The sequence below is a fragment of the Orbicella faveolata genome, unplaced genomic scaffold (assembly GCF_042242905.1).
Source record: "Orbicella faveolata isolate gen_17 unplaced genomic scaffold, um_ofav_v1 contig_2, whole genome shotgun sequence".
NCBI classification, from domain to species: domain Eukaryota; kingdom Metazoa; phylum Cnidaria; class Anthozoa; order Scleractinia; family Merulinidae; genus Orbicella; species Orbicella faveolata.
In genome coordinates, this window is record NW_028301547.1 from 5,842,825 (window position 1) to 5,865,000 (window position 22,176).

The following is a 22,176-nucleotide window of genomic DNA, read 5'->3' on the forward strand; positions in this document are numbered from 1 at the left end:
TGAACTTGCCAGTTTTTACAGATGTATACTAGGGGGCAAGTGGTTTCCACTGGCAAACATTTCTCTGTAAAAAGAAATGGCAAGTTTGCAGTCCCATGGTCTCACGACTCTGAAACGTATTCTATTCAAACTTCACATATTTACTTTGATACTTTACTTTTGTTAAAGTGAAAAATAAGAAAAATTGTTGATATTGCGTGACATTGGTAAAAAGATCCATTTGTTGATAATAAATAGAGCAGTTCTCAACTGAGAGTTCTGAAATCAGAATCAATTACAAATTACACATTCTCGTCCCCAGAGGCTGCACTCCTTCTTGTCAGCACCAAGAATCGTGACCTCTGGGAAGGTCCAACATCGGAAGTCCACAATTCACAGACTTCCTGTCACTCTGCGCATGCTCAGAGTCAAGTCTGACAAATCTGGCTGAGAATATAAAACGAATACTCTGTGCATGCTCAGAAAATTGGACCGTCCCAGGGGTTACAATTCTTGGTGCTGACCAAAAGGAGCGTGGCCTCTGGGGACGAGAATGCAAATTACAGACAATCTAGTGGGATGAGCAGAACCCAAAGCAAATAGATTTAGCTGATTTCAAATGCAGTTAATCGTGTCTAAGTGAGTCACAAAGCGAGAGTTTTTCAAGCTTAGTGTAGCAATGTAAAGCCAAAGTAAATGCAAATTAGAGATGCATTTGGTTTTACATCTTTATGCTAAAAGACTAACTTAAAAAAAACTTGTGCCTCTTTGTCGTCTAATCAGAAGTAAAACTATGTGATGGACTGGAGTGATAACTTTGGTTTTGATTTTTTGAAAAATGACTCTACTTTCCACGCTCAATTGAGAACCGCTTTTATAATTAGGCTTTTCAAACAGGATGAAAACAGAACTAGTGCAAATTTGTTGATGTAATGATGACATGATTACACCTTATTGAAATAAGAGTGATTTTACTTTCTAACTTATAAGGCAATGTGTCCTCATGTGCCTAAGGGCAGGAAAAAGAAAACATCTTCTCTGTGTTTCCTAGAGTTATAGAAACCCTCAAACGTTGAAAAGAACTCAAAAAGCAATGTAATTGCTTGCAATTCACACCCCACAGCAATTGTTATTCTCCCAATTGAAGGGTAATGAATTACATGTATTGTCAGATCACAGATGGATTTACAAGTGGGGCTGAGGGAGCTATGGTCTATTCCCCACTCCCCACTCCCCCCCCCCTCCCTCCCCTCCCCTAGGTGTCTCTGTTCCCACTTCACCTGGGGTAATTCATCTCTGGAGAGTTATTTTTTCAAGTTTGCCAAGATGACACCATGACTACTGGGGGCCACCCAAGCAGAGTACTTGTAAATCCCCAGGATTTGCTCCTGTTAAATTCTCTATTGGCTCTCTTTCTGACTACACCCCATCAGGTAGCCTAATCATGGGCTACTATTTTTCAAAAAAGCAGAGACCTGGAGGCCTGGTTCCCTTTACCTTGGCCGCACAACTGACTGATATGAATTACAGGAATTGGCAACATAACAGTATACAGAGAATAAACATACAATAAACAGTTTTATTGGCCACTCTTTCAAGCACAGAATTAAATTCTAGAATTAAATGAACATGTAACAGTATCTTGGGCTGTTGGCACTACCCAGCTCATGAAATTGATGACTGTCTGCTACATGTATGTGTCATGCACATGTCCTCCAGGAGGTCAAGAATATAACATCATACACCTCCACTGGTGAAATCTAAATGGTAACATATGATTGTTAAAACTGTCAAAAAATTAACGAATAGATTACACGTTGCCTTTGTCTCTTCAGTAATTGATCAAAGATGAACACAGAAGTGGCACATGAGACGACAGCCTCAAGTGTGTCACTGATGTTCTTACAGCACAAATATGCCTATGCAGTGTTTGTCAGGAAATTGTTATTAGCCTGATTTAGCAAGAGAATGGGAACGTCACTTGACCATGGCACGCACAGTACAAATACCCAAATATGGTCAAATTAGAATAGAATCCAGGCTATTCCGCATGTCCTGCAGTCATCATCTGACATTCCCGTCCTGTTGCTAAATCAGCCTGTTCAAGAAAACATTTTTCATGTTTCTATCGAGTTTTAGTATAAATCTACTGGCTTTCTATCACAAATTCTGTTCTCTGATTGGCTACGCTAGGACACAAAAATGGAAGTTAAGGGGAACAAATAATAATAATAATAATAATAATAATAATAATAATTGTAAAAATTTTTACTGCACTGTTTCTGTGAAAATATTCAACAGTGCCTTAAAAGGAAGTGGGAACATGAACTGTAAGGTGAACTTGTGTTTGCTCTCCCAAACTTTCTGTTTCTATTAAACAATTAGATTATGAGCTCAAGATTTCTATTGTGTGATAGCTGATGAGGGCATAGCCAGAGTAAACTATCATGCATAGAAATCGAGAGCAATTATAATCCAATTGTTTTAGTATAAATCTACTAGTCGTTCAAAACTTCATCTAAATTCTCTTCACAGACACTTCAAAAATGCCAAGAAGCGGCTGTAATTTTGTTTGCAAGGCCTGACTGCTACACTACTCACTATCTATCACAGAATAGATAGTGACTAGTGTTAAGCCAATCAGAGAATGGCATTCATGAAAGAACGCCAGTAGATTTATACTAAAACTTGATAGACGCACGAGGAAAACAACCCAATGAAAATAACGTGACTATGACAACTTTTCTATGTTTCTAACGAAATAAAAGAGTGCAATTTTTAACCAATCAGCACGCATGGATTTCTTTAGACTATCTTTTTATGTCGGCATTTGCATGCTGAAAGGTACGAGCTGCTGTAAATTATTTTGATGCTGATTTTTCATTGTGGGACAGCAGACGTACATAATACATGCAAAGAGAGACCACAAAAGTGGCGCTTTCTTAAAAGGATCAGGCCATGACTACATTGTTGGAGCAAATGGACGATTCTTATCCATTCTTGAATTAAGAATATTTCTTACATGTATTAGGTAGTTTTAGATAGTAAAGTGTGAGGCACAATGGCCTGACAGTTGCACTGGGCTGCATATTGCGTTGTCCAGGTTTGAGCCCTAGCCAGGGTCTGCCATCCAATCTGGATGCTCAGTGGTAGTCCCTTCAAACTTCAGAAACCAAGATGTATCCTGGCCTGGTATAAAGCCCCCTGGGCTTAGAGGTAGACTTTGCCTCTTCCCCTAATGGGCGATAAAAAAGTGGCATTACTACTGATAAAAATACACAACTTGCAATTTATAAGCACTTGGTGTATCTTTATCAGTCACTCCCTTACACGAACAACATTGCTATATAGCCAATATCAAAAGTTTAAAAATGTTGAATCATTACGGTACTAACCTGTCCAAAATCGGTTCTTCATATGTGATCTGTGTTAGCCGCTTAAATGTCACACAACTTCAAGTGCTGCTGGTTTAGCCTCCGTGCAGTCGTCTACCTCGTGGAATTAAGCTTACTACATCTGATCTTGGAGGATAATAAAGGCAAATAATTACTGACACGTTTTAGCTAAAGTACGTGTAAGCTTAAAATACATCATGTACGTCACTACCGCAGCATATGATCATTCGTGACTCACTGATGTCACAATTTCGTGATATTAAATTTTTAGTATTTAATATCTTTTGTTATAAGCAGTTTGGAGAAGGAAGACTAACAAAAGATCAAAGAATAGGATTTGGTCGGATTGAGTACATCTCAGGTGGGAAAATCAGGCCTTGAAATTTAAAATGTTGCTTGTAGCTTTCTTACGGCTGCTTACCAATCTTCAGAGGATCGAGCACAGCCCAGCCAGCACAGCAAGAATATATCATCTAACTTGCTGTCTGTAAACAGGAGGCAGTTCGTGAAACACAAGCATGTGAATCCTAGAACTTCGCAAAGCCTATTATCTAGATATACTCAGAAGTCATCATTGACCATGCCACATCTCCCACGGAACACCATTTGCGCAATCCTGGGGTGGACTATCACGTCCCGCATGGATTGATGGGAAATACAGGTAGCCACGAGGTTAAGCATTCGAATCCAGGGCCAGACCGAATTTCAATGCAGTCACTTTGACTGGTGTTTAAAGGGCCTAGGTCAAAGAATGATTCTGATCATTATAAATAACACTCTTACACATATTTATATGAATTTGAAAGAAGTCAGCCACTGGAAGTTTACCCCAATAAAATACGTTGAAGTCTTCTCCAATTTCGCCCATCCATGTACCATTTTGCCTTTCCTGTGTTTCTTTTTAGTTTTCTACAGTTTTAAGCCGCAGTTGCGATATTTCAGTTAATTCTTTGACCAGTCAGGTCCTGTCCAGGCCAAAGGATGCTACAGTCATAATCGGGAATTAATGAGGTGTTGAATCTCAAGTTCAACTATTTCAAATCTAAAGGGAAGCGCTATTTCGATTTCCATTTATCTCAGGTAGCAAGGGGTGAGGTGGGTGTAAAATTACTTTTTCTCTGTAACTTGGTAATAAAAGAAGTCCAAAATCTTGGCCGATATACAAGATGATTTTATCCAAGAACTTATTGAGCTGTGGGTTGACTTAAACTATAGGAATTCCTTTACATCTCAAGCTGATTTCAGTGCTGGTCATATCTGGAATAGCTCGAAGATCATAATCGCAGGCAACATGTTCTTTTATAAACACTAGGCTAACGCAGGAGTGATGTCAATTTATCATAAGATGACCGGATGATTCAAGAATTCTAACCTGTTGTTGATTCGAAGATAAGCTTTGCTTTTAAGTCTCCTTCCTAACTTCAGCTATTAGGAGCGCTATGAGATCTTTGAGATTGTCATTGCCAGGTGAGAAAATTCCAGAAAAATGAACTTGACGATGTGGAAAATTGAACTGGGTGTAAATTCATCCACTGCCCAAGATCTGTACACTTAGCTCGAAACTATGGAACTTCCAACATGAAATTTCTCCATAGGAGAATCACAACAAGTTCTGTTTAAAATAAACTTTCGGAAACAAATCTTTTTTGCTTTTGTCGAACAGCACAAGAAACATTTCTTCATCTTTTCTGAGGATACCTGACAACAAAGGCCTTTTGGAACAACGCTCATCCTTTCGTCTAGGTTGATGTAATACAGCGTCACAATGTATTAAATTTATGCCAAAGGTTAGGTCTTACAGTAGAAAACAGCTCTTCTTTACTGAATCATTGCCTACTTGGCAATATCACATTTACGGCTGTAAGTACAAAACTGCTCAACTACCCTTCATAGCTAAAATGTGATTAATCGGGTAAGATGGAACTTAAAAATTGAAATACAAATTTCCAGTTTTACTGGAACACAAAACGCATAGCAACGCAATTGGCAGGAAATATACCAGTCATTAAAACTGCTTAATCTCTCCTTTCAGCTATCGATAAAATAAACAATTTGTTACTTGAGCGATATTTAGGCCCTCGTTTAAGAAGGACACAGCTTTAACCCTGTATTTCATGGCCCTACATTTTTCATGTTCTTTGATATGCCTCTTCTGTTGTGTATTTACTTTTGTCTGTAAAAGGTTCAAAAGAAGTGTAGCATGCAATTCACAGTGTAACGGTGTCATTGTTAAAGAGTAGCATTGTATCTGTCGGTGGCATTATTGTTAGTCTTGTAATTATTGGTAGTATCATTAATTATTGTTAAGTAGAATCAATTCTTGTTGCATAAAGAGTGTTGTTGAAAATGTAAGCAGAGTTTGGTATTGTAAGTAATACATTGTATTGTTATCAAGTAAGTAATTTTTAGTAATGTAAGTAGTGTTAGTATTGTAAGCAATGTTGTAAGTAATCTTAGCGTTGTAAGTAAGTGTAGTATTGCAAATAAAGCGGGGTGGTATTCCAAAAAAGTAAGAATTGAAATTGTCCCTAAACTCAATTGGGTGGCCGAGCCCCATTTAAATTTTTAAAAACATAGGCCGTGAAAAACAATTGCATATACGAGAATAAAAAGTACAACTTTTGATAAACAGTGGAAAGCTGTTTCAAGTTATATTAAGGCAATTGTCTGCGCTATGTAATTTAACGTGGCAGTGACCAACCCGAAAGCCTTAGCTACTTTGGTCACTGCGGACATTTTCTTTCTATTTATTGGAAATTTTTTTTTGTTCTGTGTTCTTGTTGGTAATATATGTAGTATTTATTTATAGATTGATTGTAAGAAATAATGCAAAACAATAAAAAATCTGAATCTGAAACTGAATGAACGTTAAATTCGCTTATCTCTATATCTTGCTGCTTTACTCTCTTTATATATTAACATCTCAGATTGGAGAGCAGATAACAGAAATGTTCCAAAAGAAAGCAAAGTCTGATGTCGGATTCTTTGTACCAGTTCTTCAGGTAAGCGAGAAAAAGAGAAACAAAAATTTCAATCTCTCTACACCACTTGTTGCTCATGACACAATACTAGGTTTTTTAATGTTAGTGTTATAGTCAAATGAAAGGACGTAAACCAACGGACATAGAGCGTGTTTGGAATTAAAAAAGATAGTGTCTCCATGGAGTTGTAGTGGTCATTCTTGTCATTCTCATGCAGCCATAAAGCTTCATAGCTTTGGCTCAGTACAAGTTGTCCCGTTTATAAATTCGAGAACAGAGAATCCTTTACTGTTTACAGAACTTTCATTGTATAGTAAATATGGTGTACATTTTCACGTTGTAATATTTCACGTTGTAATATTTTCACGTTATAACATTTTCACTTTGTAATATTTTCGTGAATGTTGCTTTGTTACAATTTTATTGCAATAACAATAAGCCTACTAAGAGCTACCTTTGACTGAAGACTATTGTTAAAATTGCATATCCTGCTATTGTCCAATTAAAAATCGTTCTGGGAAACTTGTTTTCTTAAACAATGTGTTATACTATCCAAAATTTGTGCCACAGAAGTTTCTAAAGGAACATGCTTGTTATGAAAGTTTGAATATGAGAATCATAATGAAGGAGAAGTATTTAGCCTTTGTTGTTCTACTGATAAAACAGTACGCCTAGAGTTGTCTCGTGTGTGAAAATAATAAATATCTAGGCAAAATCACTAAGTTAGCAAAACTACAAAGTAAGGAAACTACGACTATCTAAAATTCCCTAAAACGTAGTCAGTAGTGCATTAAGAAGTGTTGCTCCTCAAAGGAGAGGCATGTCATTGTCTTCATAGTCTTCGCTTTTTTTTTCCAGAAATTCTTCCCAAGCCTTCATCACCAACAGAAAGGATAAATGGTCTTGATCTTTGTGGGTTGGTGGAAACCACAAGCTGGGCATAGCACACGGCGGCAAACTATTTTCACCATGTTGGTTGTACAGTTACGGCCTGGGTGTTGGGGATAAACTCCAACGTCAAAATCAAAACGTAAGAAGTAGTAGAAATCAAACGGATCCCGCGTGCTCCATACACCTTGTCTGAACTGAGACCTCGGTTTCATTCGTACCTCATGGAATAGCTGCTGGGGAGATATTGAGTTGCAAAAAAAGAAAGAGTCTTTGTTTCTAATATCCCGCCAATTTTTGAAAAGAAAATGCCTCTGTATAATGTGCTCTTCTCGATCCTCGGATAACGAAAGGAAACGACACCGTGCGCAGCTCATTGCTTCCATTTTCAGGGCTGACTTTCGCTACTTTCGTCGCTTCGCTATGCGACCGCGCTCGACGAAATAAGAATTCATTGTATTGGTGGTTTGCACTGCCACTCCATCGGAAACAAAAATCGTTAAATTAAATCAATTAAGTCAAGAATCAGGAATATCATAGATGCTTGATATATAAACAACATCGCCAAGATTCAAGTCTGTGCGGTTTTTCATTCCCGCGTTATTTGGAAAAGTGTTGCCCCCAAATTTATAGAGCATTGTATGGAGACGCCATGTTGGTGCCCTTCCGAGGGACGACATGGCGGCCGGAAACAGAAACATGTCATTGAGTTTGCTATTGAAACGGAAAATTGTTACTCTAGATTTCCAATACATTGAAGGTAATAATTCCTCTAGTGCAGTAACTGTTCAGTAAGCAAAAACTTGGGCGATAACTCCTCTTTTGGCTTACTTGAGATCCTTCTCAGACCGCCATTTTAATGTCACGCAACGCATAAACTTGGAATTTGAGATTCTTATATCTGATGAAACCAAAACTTTAGAAGGATAGGAAATTTTTAATTTTGGGAAATAAGATGATGACGTCACATGAAAACCGGCAATAATGCATTATTTACTCCCTACCCTTTCGCTTCTAATCTAGATCCAATAAACCCAATCTGATTCGACTTGTCTAAACAAGTGGGCGAATCGACTCACTGGAAGTCGAGTCGTCCGCCAACTTAAACCGCTTTTGTTCTTAAAGCGTGGAAGGGAGCTATAAGTAAAGTTGCTTAATCAACTTGAGTTGTCACGGAAAAGCGAGTGGCATTGGACAATGACAACATAAACCTCCGTGGTTATTGTCAGAACGACGTGGTTCTACTAATTGCTGGTTTTCAGTGTCACGCAATTCAAAATAGATCAAAATCAAAATCAAGACCGGTCAATAGATAAAGTCCAGAATCTGGGAAATGCAAGAAGGTAAATATGCAGACTCTCGCCAAAACTCTGGTCACAGCAATTTATCTTATGCGAGATATGCGGAGAAATTTTTTACCCAAATTCATAGAGATTTGTATGGAGACGCCATGCTGGTGCCCATCCGTATGGGCACTAACATGGCGGTCGGAAACTAGCAGAAACATCTGTCACTGAGTTTTGCTACAAAAACGTGAATTTATCCCTCGAGGAAATCTAAAACATTAAAATAATACTTTTTCTAAGACATGAACTGTTCAGATAGTCAAGTTCCCCGAAATAAGTCACTTTTTTAACCATCACGACAGCTCTCTAGGCAGTCATGTGAATGCCGCGTCACGCAAAAGCTTAGAAATTCAAGCGTAGTGTACGACAAAACCAAGAACCCATTCGGAGCGAAAATTTGTACGAATATTAGTTTTCAGCTGCTCTTATACATCATTTAAGTAAAATCCCAGGAAGATCAATAGTTTTGTAGTTCGAATTTTAGTGACGTCATGTGAAAACCAACAACAGGTAATATCACACCGCATATGTCTGTTCACGTATAATAAATTATCTCGAAATGTTGGAATAATATCGAAAAATTAAGACATTATAAATATATTCAGCAACTGAAACAAATTTATTCCAATTTAATTTATTCTTATATCTCTTATGATATATTAGCCTAGGGCAGCGTATAAAAGACACATAAAGCAAATTCAGGCAAAACAGAACCATATTTTAAGAATTTTTGCTACAGCATATGATAAAGAAACAGAGAGTCCCCAACCATTCCTAAATTTACTAGGCCTTCTAACATTCAGTGAATAAATGCTCATCGTCTTCAACTTTTGAAATTCTTACATTCATGACACAAAGGCTTTTTGTTGTCAATACTCGAGTATATTCATAGGTACAACGCAAGCTAGATATACAGACGGCAAATGATATTTGGAGGGACCTTCCCCCTGTTTTAAAAGACTCAAATGTGTATATTTTCGAAGCAAATAAAGCGTTATCTAAACACGGTTTCATGTCTTATTTGATTTATCCTTCCTTAATCTCTTTTCATTCACTTGCTGCCAACATAGAACTTAGTGGTTAATTTAGCTCTCCAACTCGAACTTTAATTTCAATAAGATAGGTTCAGATTAATGTGTCTTTTCAAGAAGTGAAGTGGACCTTTTTAACGATGTCACGCTTTCCTGATTTTTTCATTCAAAACTCGATTTATCACGCTGAATTTAGTAAATATGCGAAGTTCCATAAGAATCCCTGGCAAACTCATAAAATTATGGGACTCCAAACTTGCCAAACGTTACAAAGAATTGGATGCCAGGGGACGCTTGACCCCTGGCATGCATTTCTTTTAATTCTTTGTGAAAATTGGTAAGTTTGGGGTCCCATTTTCTTTGAGTTTCTAACACGTTCTTATGACACTTCGCATAGTTACAAAATTTGGCGGGATAAATTGATCTATGGAAGTTGTTTTTTGTTTATATGAAAAATGCCAAAAATGTTGATATTGCGTGACATCGGTAAAAGGGTCCCTTGCTATTTGCATAAGTGTCAGATGTTTTACGAACTAGCTGCATTGGTAATAGAATTGTTTACATCAAAGGATTTCTTCTTACTGAAGGCAATGCTTGTAACAGTCCAAAGCGATCATTATGACAACATAAACAAACAGTCCGGAATTATTAATTCACTCATTCAAAACAAACGCAACTTTTAACTCCTTAAATTATTAACCTTGTTAAATATTCGGGTGTTTTTGTAAAATTAAAATGATATGTGTTTTACTCTTCAAGCATTTTGTTTTGGAAAATATTTCACCCAGTGAAGAAAAAAGATGAGGCGTCAGACTAAGCGATTTAAGTCATTTCATGAGACAACGTTGAGCCACTTTTAGCAATGCAACTGATAGGTATACCGACAAATCTAATTTTGGCTTTATCTAATTATATAACTTTTTCCCGGTTTTGGAATATAAGAATTCATGCATGCTTTATATGAGGGAAAAAATACGACAACTGAGCTTGCAAATATCTTCCCGGCATTGCTCTGTTCTGATCATTCATTCGATCACTCTACACTACTTTTCCTGTCATTATAGCTCCAGAACAGGATACCACAGTGTAACTGGTTCTCATTTTCTCTTAGTTATCTTATATTGTGAAATAAAGTTGAAAATGACAGAATAGCGGACTCCTTGAAGAAAGGAAAGAAAAGAAGGAATCTATGTACCTAACTTAAGATTTCCACCAAACTTCTCGAAACTTCTCGGACTTCACGTTTGTTCAACAGCAGCTATTTATTTACTTGTATTGGAGAATACGCTAAAATTGCCCCCCTTTTTCTGGTTATGAATGCTTAGCCGTACCTCATATTCCTTTTCTAAGTCCATGAATACACCTGTGACAGTTGTCGAGGTTACGTTCCAACATGAACCTGCAAGTTAAAAGTTTGCGGAACTTTTTAAAATAATCGAGAAAACAATTTAAAGGGATGAGTAATTGTAATAGGACTGAGTGGAGTACAACTCGGTCTGTAATCGTATACGAATTATAAGATTGATTTGGACGACAGGAAGTCTTACTACTGATTAATCATAAAAATTACAATTTCCGAGAAAAGAAGAATAGCCAAGTTATGAAAGAAAGGAAATATTTGGATCAGTTAAAAGACTGCCAAAATATTAACAGTTTGCTCTAAGGGAGGCACTCGGCTTTAATTAAGGCTGTTGTTAATCAAACATGCTAAAAATTAATAACATAGAAAGATTCTCGAATATGCAACCTCCCTAAAATGCAAATTTACAAAGATATACCGTTAGATCGAATTTGAAATTTTGGCGTCGACTGATGGGATTGCCAAGAAACCAATCCATCTTCTTGTTTTCAAGTATTCTTTTCTTGTACAAAATCTAAAACAAGAGCTAACATCGCGTTGGATACGTATACAGTGCAGGTGCAAGTTCCTGCTGACTGTTCTGGGACGATGGACGCACTGCACTGCACAGTCCGTCCGTACCCTCATTCTTTCAGCTCAGCATAGCCTGCGTTTCCTAGAAACTAATGTAGCGACTGTTTAATTAACCCAATACTTCTTTTATCATTGGCTAAATTTGTTAGCTGTTAAAACAAATAAGGTTTTGTTTGTCAGCATGTATTTGAAAACACAAAACTTTGCCCATAGAAGATATTGTTTTGTAGATGCTTTTAATATAACCCCCTCAACGGGCATAATCTCGATCAAAATCGTTTCAAAATGTTTCATATGACAATAATACATTCTTCTCTCCCTTCATACTCGCTCTTTTTGAGTTATTTTTTTGTAAGAAAAAAATACCTCTTAGTCGGCGCGTTGGGTATGTTATGGACGGGTCATTGGATGAGTGAGTGAGTGAGAGATGTATGTATGTCACACCAATCAGATTGGATCTACTATAAACAGCCAATCAAATTTCTTGTTGTAAAGGTAAATGGTATGTGAGAAGATTTGATCCTGACACAGTTTAGAACGGCTATATTTATTCTTCTATGAAAGAGGAGGAAGTATTCATATATTGGGCTTACTTCGATATTTTCTGTGGTTTAGGCTGAGGATTTTAGTTACGAGCGAGATGAACCTTGAGGTTTGAAACAGTTCGTGAGTTAGTAGCCTGCAAATGCAACGAGGTATTTTTATTTTTAGTTACAGAGGTAACTTGATACTTTTGTTTTTCACAAGGAGTAAATTCAATTAGAGGTCACGAATCGTCGCTTTTAGTTCTTAGGACATGTTTTAGAGGAGACGAGACTATTTAGATTTGAAGCAGTTCTAACGTTTATAGTAGTAAGTGCAGGTGACGATTGTTTTGTTCTTGTTGCATGCAAATATAACGAGATATTTTTATTTTTTAGTTACAAAGGGTAATTTGACACTATCGTTTTTCACAAGAGAGTAAATTTAATTAGAGCTGACGAATCGTCACCACTCTTTCCCACGAGATGTTTGCTATCTTTAGTTACAAATGGTAGCCTAACACTTTTGTTTTTTATATGAGAGTAAATTCAATTAGAGCTGACAAGTTATCGGCTATTGTTCCCAGGATATTAAACAAAAAAAAAGCTTTCATTTCTGGACGGTTTTTACGTCTCTGTAGTAGCAGGTTATTTTTATTTGATGAGCATTTTATGACATTCTTTTTAGTCCGATATTTTTAAAGGTAAAGAGTATCAAAACTGCTCAAATGTTCTTTGAAGACTGCGTGGCACCAAGTTAAAGTGCAATTCAATTAAATCAGACATTCAATGTGTCAGAGAGGTTTTTTTTTCTCTTTCTTTCTATTTTCGGTGAAGTAGTGTTCTTGTGTTGTGTTGTGTAAAAAGGGTAACTTACGACTCGTATAAAATGCGAAAAATTCCTCTTGGGGGTTTGGAAGGGCTATGTGATCGGCGAGTGAGGGAGTTATGCATGTGCACGTGTCACACCAATCACAGTGTGGGTTTTATCAAAGAACTCGGGAATCAAAGAAAAAAAAAAGATGGTATCTACATTAATCTGGATACGTGTCAGATTACTGTAGTTTGTTCAGTCAAACATTTTATGGCCTACTATTTAGCTATCTTACCATTACCGATGTAACATCGTATGGACATCATAAATTCCCAGTTGTTTTTCTTGCTGTACATCGCAACCAAAAAAACTTGTCAAATTAACCAAATCATTACTGTAAACAGCTCCATCGCCATCTGGTAGTTCTTGTGGTTCAAGTAATTAGGACTTATGTATCAAAGTTCCCCCTAGGGCATGTAACCATAACACTGTACCACAGACATAGACACCCTGATGTTCTATTGGCAAGCCTGCTTTATTCGAAGATTTAGCTATACACCAGGAGGGAGGGGGCGTCTCTAAGCAAAACATTGGTTGAGTCATCACTGCCAGTGTGACGTCACGTTTCGCTTGGATGAATTTCAAAATGGCGCCCAATTCGTGAAGTGGAAGAGGTTCATAAAAATGCAGAATTTCGTTCGGATGTTCTGCCCCATTTGCTTAGGTTCCTTAATACTGTGGTTAATTTTGAGGAATCTTTTTGTAAGCCAAAATATTCAAAAAGTAGATAATTTGAGTGAGAACTTTCTGTTTTGAAGCAAATTTGTTGAGCAAAACTGTTAGCTGATTGACCTTTCGAGGGCCACTACATGGCGAAGCAGGGCCCTTTTGACACAAGAATAGGAGGTTCGACAGAGGGTATACTTGGCTTCGTGTATGTGGAATTTCAGTGCTTCAGTGGTCGTGGTTCATCTCATCAATCCCTTCTAAGTGTAAAGAGTGGTTGTGTAGAAGGAACAGCCATGTACTTTCCATGCCAGATTAGGTACGTTTTCTCCTTTGTCGTACTACAGTTTACATTTGTAGCAATATCCGTACTTTGGTTAATATTTATGGCTTGATTAGTAATTCGGCTGTGTTTATTTTTTTTATTTGTGAAAAGAGAAGTCTTTTCTTACATGCTAGGTCTGCAACAATTATTATACATAGTTGTTTCATTTGCATGAAAAACCCAGCCTAGTTCCTGGCCGGCGGCCTCTAAAATTGAGACTAGCTTTTCCCTGATTTCTAGTTTGGAATTGCCTATTTTAAAAATTGATGAATGCTGTTAATCCAATAGATCCATCAAGATCTATCGATTTGCAAGGTCATAATCAGCAAATTCTTCCCTTTTGTTTATCTAAAAAGTTATATCCCACTGAAAACAGTTATTAAAGACACTTCTGTTTTTTTTGCAGGGAATGTCACTGGTAAGAACAGTCATATCATAATGCACAAATTCCCACACTGGGCAGCACTTAGGGATGCTGATGAACTTTTACCCTTTGAAGGCTTGGGCCCCCCTGGATGATGAACTGGCATGGAGTTTATAACTCACCTTGGTTTAGATTTTTAAAAATTTTTTTATCGCCTGTCAAGACATGCATATGAGCGCTACATATTTTTTTCATATATTGTTCAATCATGCTGTCAAATTTACAAGTTCCTGCTTCATTTTTGCACCCCAGAGGCACCCTTCCACACCTTCAGTTTAACTCCCATTGATTATGACAGCCCAAGATACTTCCTTTGAAGGCACAAAGTCATGCAAAGGCTTACCACGGCTTGATTACCATTATAAATCAATTGACAATTTAGATAATTTGAGATCTCAAATTTAAGATAGTTACACTTGAGTGTGAAAGTCAAAAAATGTGACTTTTCTGTTATATCAGCAACTAAAATAGATGTCACCAACCTTGTTGACTTAAATACCATACTGAAGAGAAAGCTAGAGTGGTGAAATTCAACCATTTTTAAACAAGGATAACTGAAAATGGACCAATGAAGATACAAAACATAGCAAAATGTGGGAGATTCTCGGGAGCTAACATCAAGGTTTTCAACGCTGACTGCTATCACACTAACCACAAATAAATCACTAAGAATGGATCAGGCAGGTCATGTATGGCCAGATATGGTCAGAATGAGAGTGCAGCTGCTAAGCACACTGAAGGAGAATGAAGCTTATGGACCTCCGGTGTCTGAGGGAGAAATTGATTCTGTCGATCAATTATTCCTTTATTTGGCAATGCAGGTTTTATGAAAAGTAGCCATCATTCGGTGCCAAAAAAATGGCATATTTATATAATATTTTTTTTCGTGGACATTATCAGTTCCGAGATGATAAGAACAGATAATGTCCAAGGACAAATATCCGAGCATATTTTTAAGGTCAAATGGAAGCTACTGTGTTTATTATCTTTCAAATATTCTAGCAATGCGCGGAATCTGCTTGAAGATTTGAAAATTGGGAATATTTCACAGTTGTAGCTGGAGCATTTAGTCGCACGATCCAATTAGACAAATGAGATGCGAGCGAAAATTATTTGATGAATTAAATGGTACATATAATCATAATTGAAACTAAAGGCTAATGTGGACCTGCAAAGAGTAGGAGATGATCATGAAAACAGAATAAATAAAAAGAGCTAATAGGCATAGAACTTGTTTAAATTAATAAATATAATTAATAAGAATAAATGTCTGATTGTGTTTACAGCATGTCAGCCCTCTAACACGTTTCTTAGCATTTGCTGTCAATTATTTTGAGGGTTATGCAACAAATATCTATTTGTTGACATTTAGTGGAGGGTTGTTTTTTAGTTGGAATATGATGGGAACTTAATTAGGGATGAAAAGACTACAATGCAGCCTTGAAAATCTTGGAGGTTAAGAAAGAGGAGCCATTACAACATGGCAATGCAGGCCAGTTGCAACATCATTCAAGTTGTGGCATATGATAAAAGATAAATCATAAAGCAGAATTGCTGTCACCATAAATGTGATAATTAAAATGCTATATTTTACACCAAAATTGTACACCAACATGTAAGTGGCAAAAAGAAAACCAAAAACAGCTTTCTCAGGCAAACTCTAACTTGAACTTTGTTGTAAATTTGAAAACCACAACGGTGAACACCGCAATTGCAGTGGACAGCAATAAGTCAACAAACCTTCACAAGAAAAGCCAACAAATAAAGCTGCTGTACGATTAAAGCCAATAAATTTCACCATACAGCGGACACAATTACAACACAAAAGGCAAACGAAGTTGAAAAACAAAGAATTGAATTCAAAGGCCTGATAACTACCAACAAGGGTGCTCCAAAACAGACATAAACCGATCACATCGCAGGGAAAGTTTGGTGGAAATCAAGAAATAAACAAGCTGATTTCAGTGCCGGTCATATCTGGAATAGCTCGAAAATCATAAACGCAGGCAAGATGTTCTTTTATAAACACTAGGCTAACGCAGGAGTGATGTCAATTAATAATCTGATGACAGATGATTCAAGAATTCTTAGCTGCAGTTGATTCTAAGATAAGCTTTGCTTTTAAGTTTCCTTCTTAACTTTAGCTATTAGGAGCGCTATGAGATCTTTGGGATTGTCATCGCCAGACGAAAAAATTCCAGGAAAATGAACTTGACGGTGTGGAAAATTGAACTGGGTGTAAATCCATCCACTGCCCAGGATCTGTACACTTAGCTCGAAACTGTGGAACTTCCAACATGAAATTTATCCATGGGAGAATTGCAACAAGTTCTGTTTAAAATAAACTTTCGGAAACAAATCTTTTTTGCTTTTGTCAAACAGCACAAAAAATATTACTTTATCTTTCCTGGGGATGCCTGACAACAAAGGCCTTTTGGAATAACGCTCATCCTTTCGTCTAGGTTGATGTAATACAACGTCACAATGTATTAAATTTAAGATTACGTCTTACAGTATAAAACAGCGCTTCTTTACTGAATCATTGTCTACTTGGCAGTTATTACGTTTACTGCTGTAAGTACAAAAATGCTCAACCACCCTTCATAGCTAAAATGTGGTTAATCAGGTAAGATGGAACTTAAGAATTGAAATGCAAATTTCTAGTTTTACTGGAACACAAAACGCGTAGCAACACAATTGGCAGAAAATATACCAGTTATAACTGCTTAATCTCTCCTTTCAGCTATTGATAAAATAAGCAATCAGTTACTTGAGCGATGTTTAGGCTCTCTTCTAAAAAGGAAACAGCTTAAACCCTGTATTTCATGGCCTCACATTTTTCGTTTTCGTTGATGTTCCTCTTCTGTTGTTCATTTACTTTTGTTTGTAAAAGGTTCAAAAGTAGATTAGCATGCAATTCATAGCATAACGGTGTCATTGTTAAAGAGTAACACTGTATCTGTCGAGGCATTATTGTTAGTCTTGTAATTATTAGTAGTATCATTAATTGGTAAGTAGAATCAATTCTTGTTGCACAAAAAAGTGCTTTTGGAAATGTAAGCAGAGTTTGGTATTGCAAGTAATGCGTTGTATTGTCATCAAGTAAGTAATTTTAATTATATAAGTAAGTATTGAAAGCAATGTTGCTGTTGTATAGTGTAAGTAATGTCAGTGTTGTAAGTAAGTGTAGTATTGCAAATAAAGCGGGGTGGTATTCCAAAAAAAAAAAAAAAAAGCAAAATCCATGACCATTTGGTAAGAGTTGAAATTGCCTAAACTGAATTGGGTGGCCGAGCCCCATTTAAATTTTCAAAACAGAGGCCGTGAAAAACAATTGCATATAGGAGAATAAAAAGAGAAACTTCGATAAACAGTGGAAAACTGTTTCAAGTTATATTAAGGCAATTGTCTACGCTAGTTAACTTAACGTGGCAGTGACCAACCCGAAAGCCTTAGCTGCTTTGGTCACTGAGCACATTTACTTTCTATTTATTGGAATTTTTTTTGTTCTGTGTTCTTGTTGGTAATATGGAATATTTATTTCTAGATTGATTGTAAGAAATAGTGCAAAACAATAAAAAATCTGAATCTGAAACTGTATGAACGTTAAATTTGCTTAGCTCTATATCTGGCTTCTCTATTGTCTTTATATATTAACATCTCAAATTGGAGAGTAGGTAACTGAAATGTTCCAAAAGAAAGCAAAGTTTGATGTCGGAGTCTTTGTACCAGTTCTTCAGGTAAGCCAGAAAAAGAGAAACAAAACTTTCAATCTCACTTCACCACTCGTTGCTCATGACATAATACTAGGTTTTTTAATGTTAGTGTTGTTTCAACATGAACTTGAACCTGTAAGTTAAACGTTTGCGAAACTTTTTAAAATGGTCGATTAAACAATTTAAGGAGATGAAAGTTGAAATATTTGAAGTAACTTTTAGTTATAACATGCATGTCATGCATCGAGCGCGCGCGCTCAATTCTAAAATAAACAATGATAGGACAGATGGCCATTGCTATAGCTTTGCCTGGATTTAACGATCTTGGACGTACGGTGACGCCTAATTTTCTTTCCAGAAACAGATTTTATTTACAATTATCTCCACATTGTCCAAAAATGAACAGAAAATCAATGTGGGAAGTTAAAAATGTGTTCTTTCGGGCATGTTCTCTCCAAACGAAGTCGGCGACTCCCTATTTTTTGACATTTCTGACATAACTAACTCATCATCTCACTGTGGTAAAAGTCTCAGAAAAAAATCAATGTTAGAAAATTTTCGCGCGAACGTCCTTAACTTCTGCAATGTTTGTTCACAGAAATTTTGTTATTGACGCTCGCTTTTAGCAGAACACGCTCAATAGGATTCTTCTTCTATTTGCTTTTCTTCACTGTTTCAGAGCTTCTAAGTTCTCCTAGGGCGCTTAACCGTACACTGTAGTACAAACAGCTTTATCTAATTATTTGTTATTGCCCAAAGCAATTACTTACCTTTTTACCCTGTTATCTGCGGGCACAAAGTGACCGACCGATCCAGGTACGTAGGACTCAAGTAGTTAATAAAATACGTTAAAAGTAAATTTAAAAATCTGATTTATAAATAAGATAAGAGCGACTTGATTGAAGTAACTTTAATCTTCCCTGGCAACCAAATTTGGCCCGCGTCGCACTACAGCCAATTTTGCTTGTATAACTAATAATAAATCTGTCGACAAGTAGCGTTAAATAAGTGCGACCCCCAGTTTCAAAAACTTGCTAAATTTTTGCGGATTGCCAAAATTTCGCCAATATTCAAAAAAGCCGAAGTGCTGTCTCGGAGGTTTCCAAATTTTGGCAACGCAAACAGTTTTGTTATTTTAACCATTAAACTGTCATATTTTTCTGAAAAAATGTCTGGATAAAATTACGGCGAGAAAATAACTCTGGTCGGCTAGTCCAGTTTGTCGCGTGCGATGGCAGAACAAAATTATGTTTTACCCGGTCCGTCTGACGCTTTTCACAGTCATTTCAATGGAAACGAGGAATGTGAGCGGCGTTTTTAAATTCTTATGACTGGTACCCTGGATCGGGTTACTGGCGGTAATTTTTTTCCTTTCCCCAATTTTCGGTTTTGTACCTGAAGCTTTTTGGTTCAAATAACATTTTGTACCGTGTATCTTTTAAAGAGTTTTAGCACTGATTTGAAGTGCGGCCATTTGAGCCATGGGGGTGGCGAATGGTCCTACAAAAACTCTGGGTCTCGCAAAATTTTTGTCGAATTTAACGGGTCTCGCAGTCTCGTTTTTTAGTGGTTATGTGCGTCTCGCAGTCTCGATTTCTATACGAAGCTCTCTCGGAGTCTCGACTTTTTGTAAGGTTAAGGGTTTCGTTTGTTTGTTTTAATTAATGACGTCTTCTCGTCACTTGATATTGAATTTCAATAAAGCAACTTTCAAATTTCCGAGACGAAGTTAATCCTAGCCAAATTGTCTGAATTCCACAAAAAGCTACAAAACTTACCCCAACGTCATTTGGCACCAAAAAACAGTTATTTTGTTCTAGGATATCCTAACGCAGTGTGTTATAGTCGAATTTCCAGTTCCAGCTTGTTCGCAAAGGCTGGCTGAAAGGCTAAAAGGGGAATCAAGAAGCCACACACAACCCACGATAGCTCATGATGAAACCTACGAAGTCGAAGAACTTATCTGTTTTCCACTGTGGAACTGTGTAAAGGCACAAGTTTTTACGACAAAAGGCTCCTTTGTAAGACTTCTGTACAAGCTCATTCTCGTTCATTCTTATAGCTCTCATCTAAATTTGGGGCTCGAATTTTAAGAGTCTGAGTCCCTCGCGCTCGCACTCAAGACACTTTGAAGTCTCGGTCTCGCAATCTAAACAGTCAGTATGTCTCGGGCTCGCAAAGAAAAGCGCTGATCTCGCCGTCTCGCAAAGTCTCCCATTTACTATTCACCACCCCTAGCCATGAACATCTGGCACTTTTTTTTAATTTTTTTTTTTTTGTGATAACTATAGAATAAGGGCTCTTAAATTCTTCACTCTTTTCAGCATCTGAAGATCCCATTTCTTATTTTAACCACAAAAAATGCCAAGTGTTCATATTACTGTAATATTTATCGACGTTTTCCTTAAAATCCAAGATGTGGTTTGTTGGTGTGTTTGTCCACATAAACCTGAATATGGAATCTAAACTAAATTTAACTACAGCCTTATCTAAGAAAGCAAAAATCGTATCTATATTCAGAAAAAAGAAAAGACTGTAGGAAATGACTCTGGCTCCCAGTTGGTGTCCAGTCCTGTGGAGTTCTACTCCACTGTTCTAGAGTTGCAAACCTCCTCAGCTCTAAGCTGTCACAGTTATAATAATATTCAATTTGCAATGCATCATGTGAGAAAATGAAATTTCTGTTGGAAATGAAAGCAAGCGGCTTAGATATTTTCATATTTTAGATTCAAAGATATATTATTTCACGGTTTGTTTTAACTGACTCAATTGCTACACGCATATTATCGCTACCATCGTTGCAAAAAGAAAGATGCTCTGCGATCGTTAATTGATCATTGATCGTTAGCAAAATCGGGTTGAAGGAAACCACTCTCCAGCTATCGTAACGGCTGTAAAATTGACCACAACACTCTTTTGTAAAACTACAACTCAAAATGGACATCAATTGACAACTTACCTACAAATTCACTGAAAAAATGGTTCATGTCTTGAGGCGTTTAAAGCAGACTGTACACCGTGTTCGATACGTGCAAATTCGATGCAAACATTCCCTTGAGCATGACAACCAGACTTCTGTTGCTAAAGTCTTTGGTCATAAGTAAATATACTACACTGACGTTAAAAATTAGCCAATGAGCGCACGAGAAATTTGGCAGTAATTGTTTGTGTAGGAAATTCACAGCATATGAAGATCGTAGAGAATTTTGAATTCCTCGATTCTCTATTTTTGAAATTCCACATAATTCACTCTGTTTGCCACAAAAATTTTGCATAAACTACTGTTGTGAAATTCTCTTACGAATATGCAGACCTCCCAAGAGCATTTAAATATAAATGTTTATGGGAAATTTCGGGGGCAAACGGAGTGGATTATGTTGAATTGGGAAACAGCATCATTCCACACATTGGGTCAAAGGGAAGACAATGAAGTATCTAAAGAAGAGGAAGAGAACGAATTAATTCGAAGGCGATCGCAAATCGAAGTCATTGTACTTAAATAAAAGGCCTTTTGCACTTACTGTGCACAAGCGGTAATTAGACTGTTGAACTGACGGCCCAATTTTTAGTGGGCTTTGGTGACTAAAAGTTTTATGCATCTGTCCTCTTATTGATAGGAAATTGCGTGCGACACCACACGCTCTTACATCAACATAATATTCAATTCGCAATGCGCACTATTGTGCATGTGAGCTTGGTCTTTTAATTGGAGCTGAAAGCTAAGCGACTTATTTTTTTCACATTTTAGTGCCGAAGATTTATTATTTTATGTTTGCTTTCAGCCGACGCAAATGCCGCAATCGCTGCAAAAAGAAAAGTAATGTGCTGCCATCGTTGCGATCATATAGAAACCACTCTCTAGTGATCGCAGTGATCGTTCTCGAGAATTGCAGAGATCGAGCAATCATTTTTAATAACAGTAATTGAAAGGATCTCTGACCTTTTTCTGTGGCAATCACGGCAATCTATAGAAAGCAACCTTTAGTTTCTTCTCAACAAGTTATTCATTGGATTTATCGACTGCGTTCCTTTGCCCGACCCGACATTTCATTATTTTCATCATGATACTCCCAATTCGTCTCTCAGAACAGATTAAG

At 37.0% G+C, this 22,176-nt stretch overlaps 1 long non-coding RNA gene across 2 annotated transcripts; it reads right to left on the reverse strand.

The window, feature by feature from the left end:
* Nucleotides 1-1,538: 1,538 nt before the first annotated feature.
* On the reverse strand, nt 1,539-21,138 carry LOC110044573 (uncharacterized). 2 transcript variants are annotated; one of them, XR_016207180.1, is made up of 4 exons: nt 21,039-21,138; nt 10,952-11,019; nt 3,375-3,500; nt 1,539-3,214 (listed from the first exon to the last, which is right to left on the reverse strand). It is a non-coding gene; the product is annotated as an uncharacterized LOC110044573 (long non-coding RNA). The 2 variants fall into 2 exon arrangements; XR_016207179.1 differs by lacking the exons at nt 10,952-11,019; nt 21,039-21,138 and adding an exon at nt 3,796-5,006.
* Between the last annotated feature and the right edge of the window lie 1,038 nt (nt 21,139-22,176).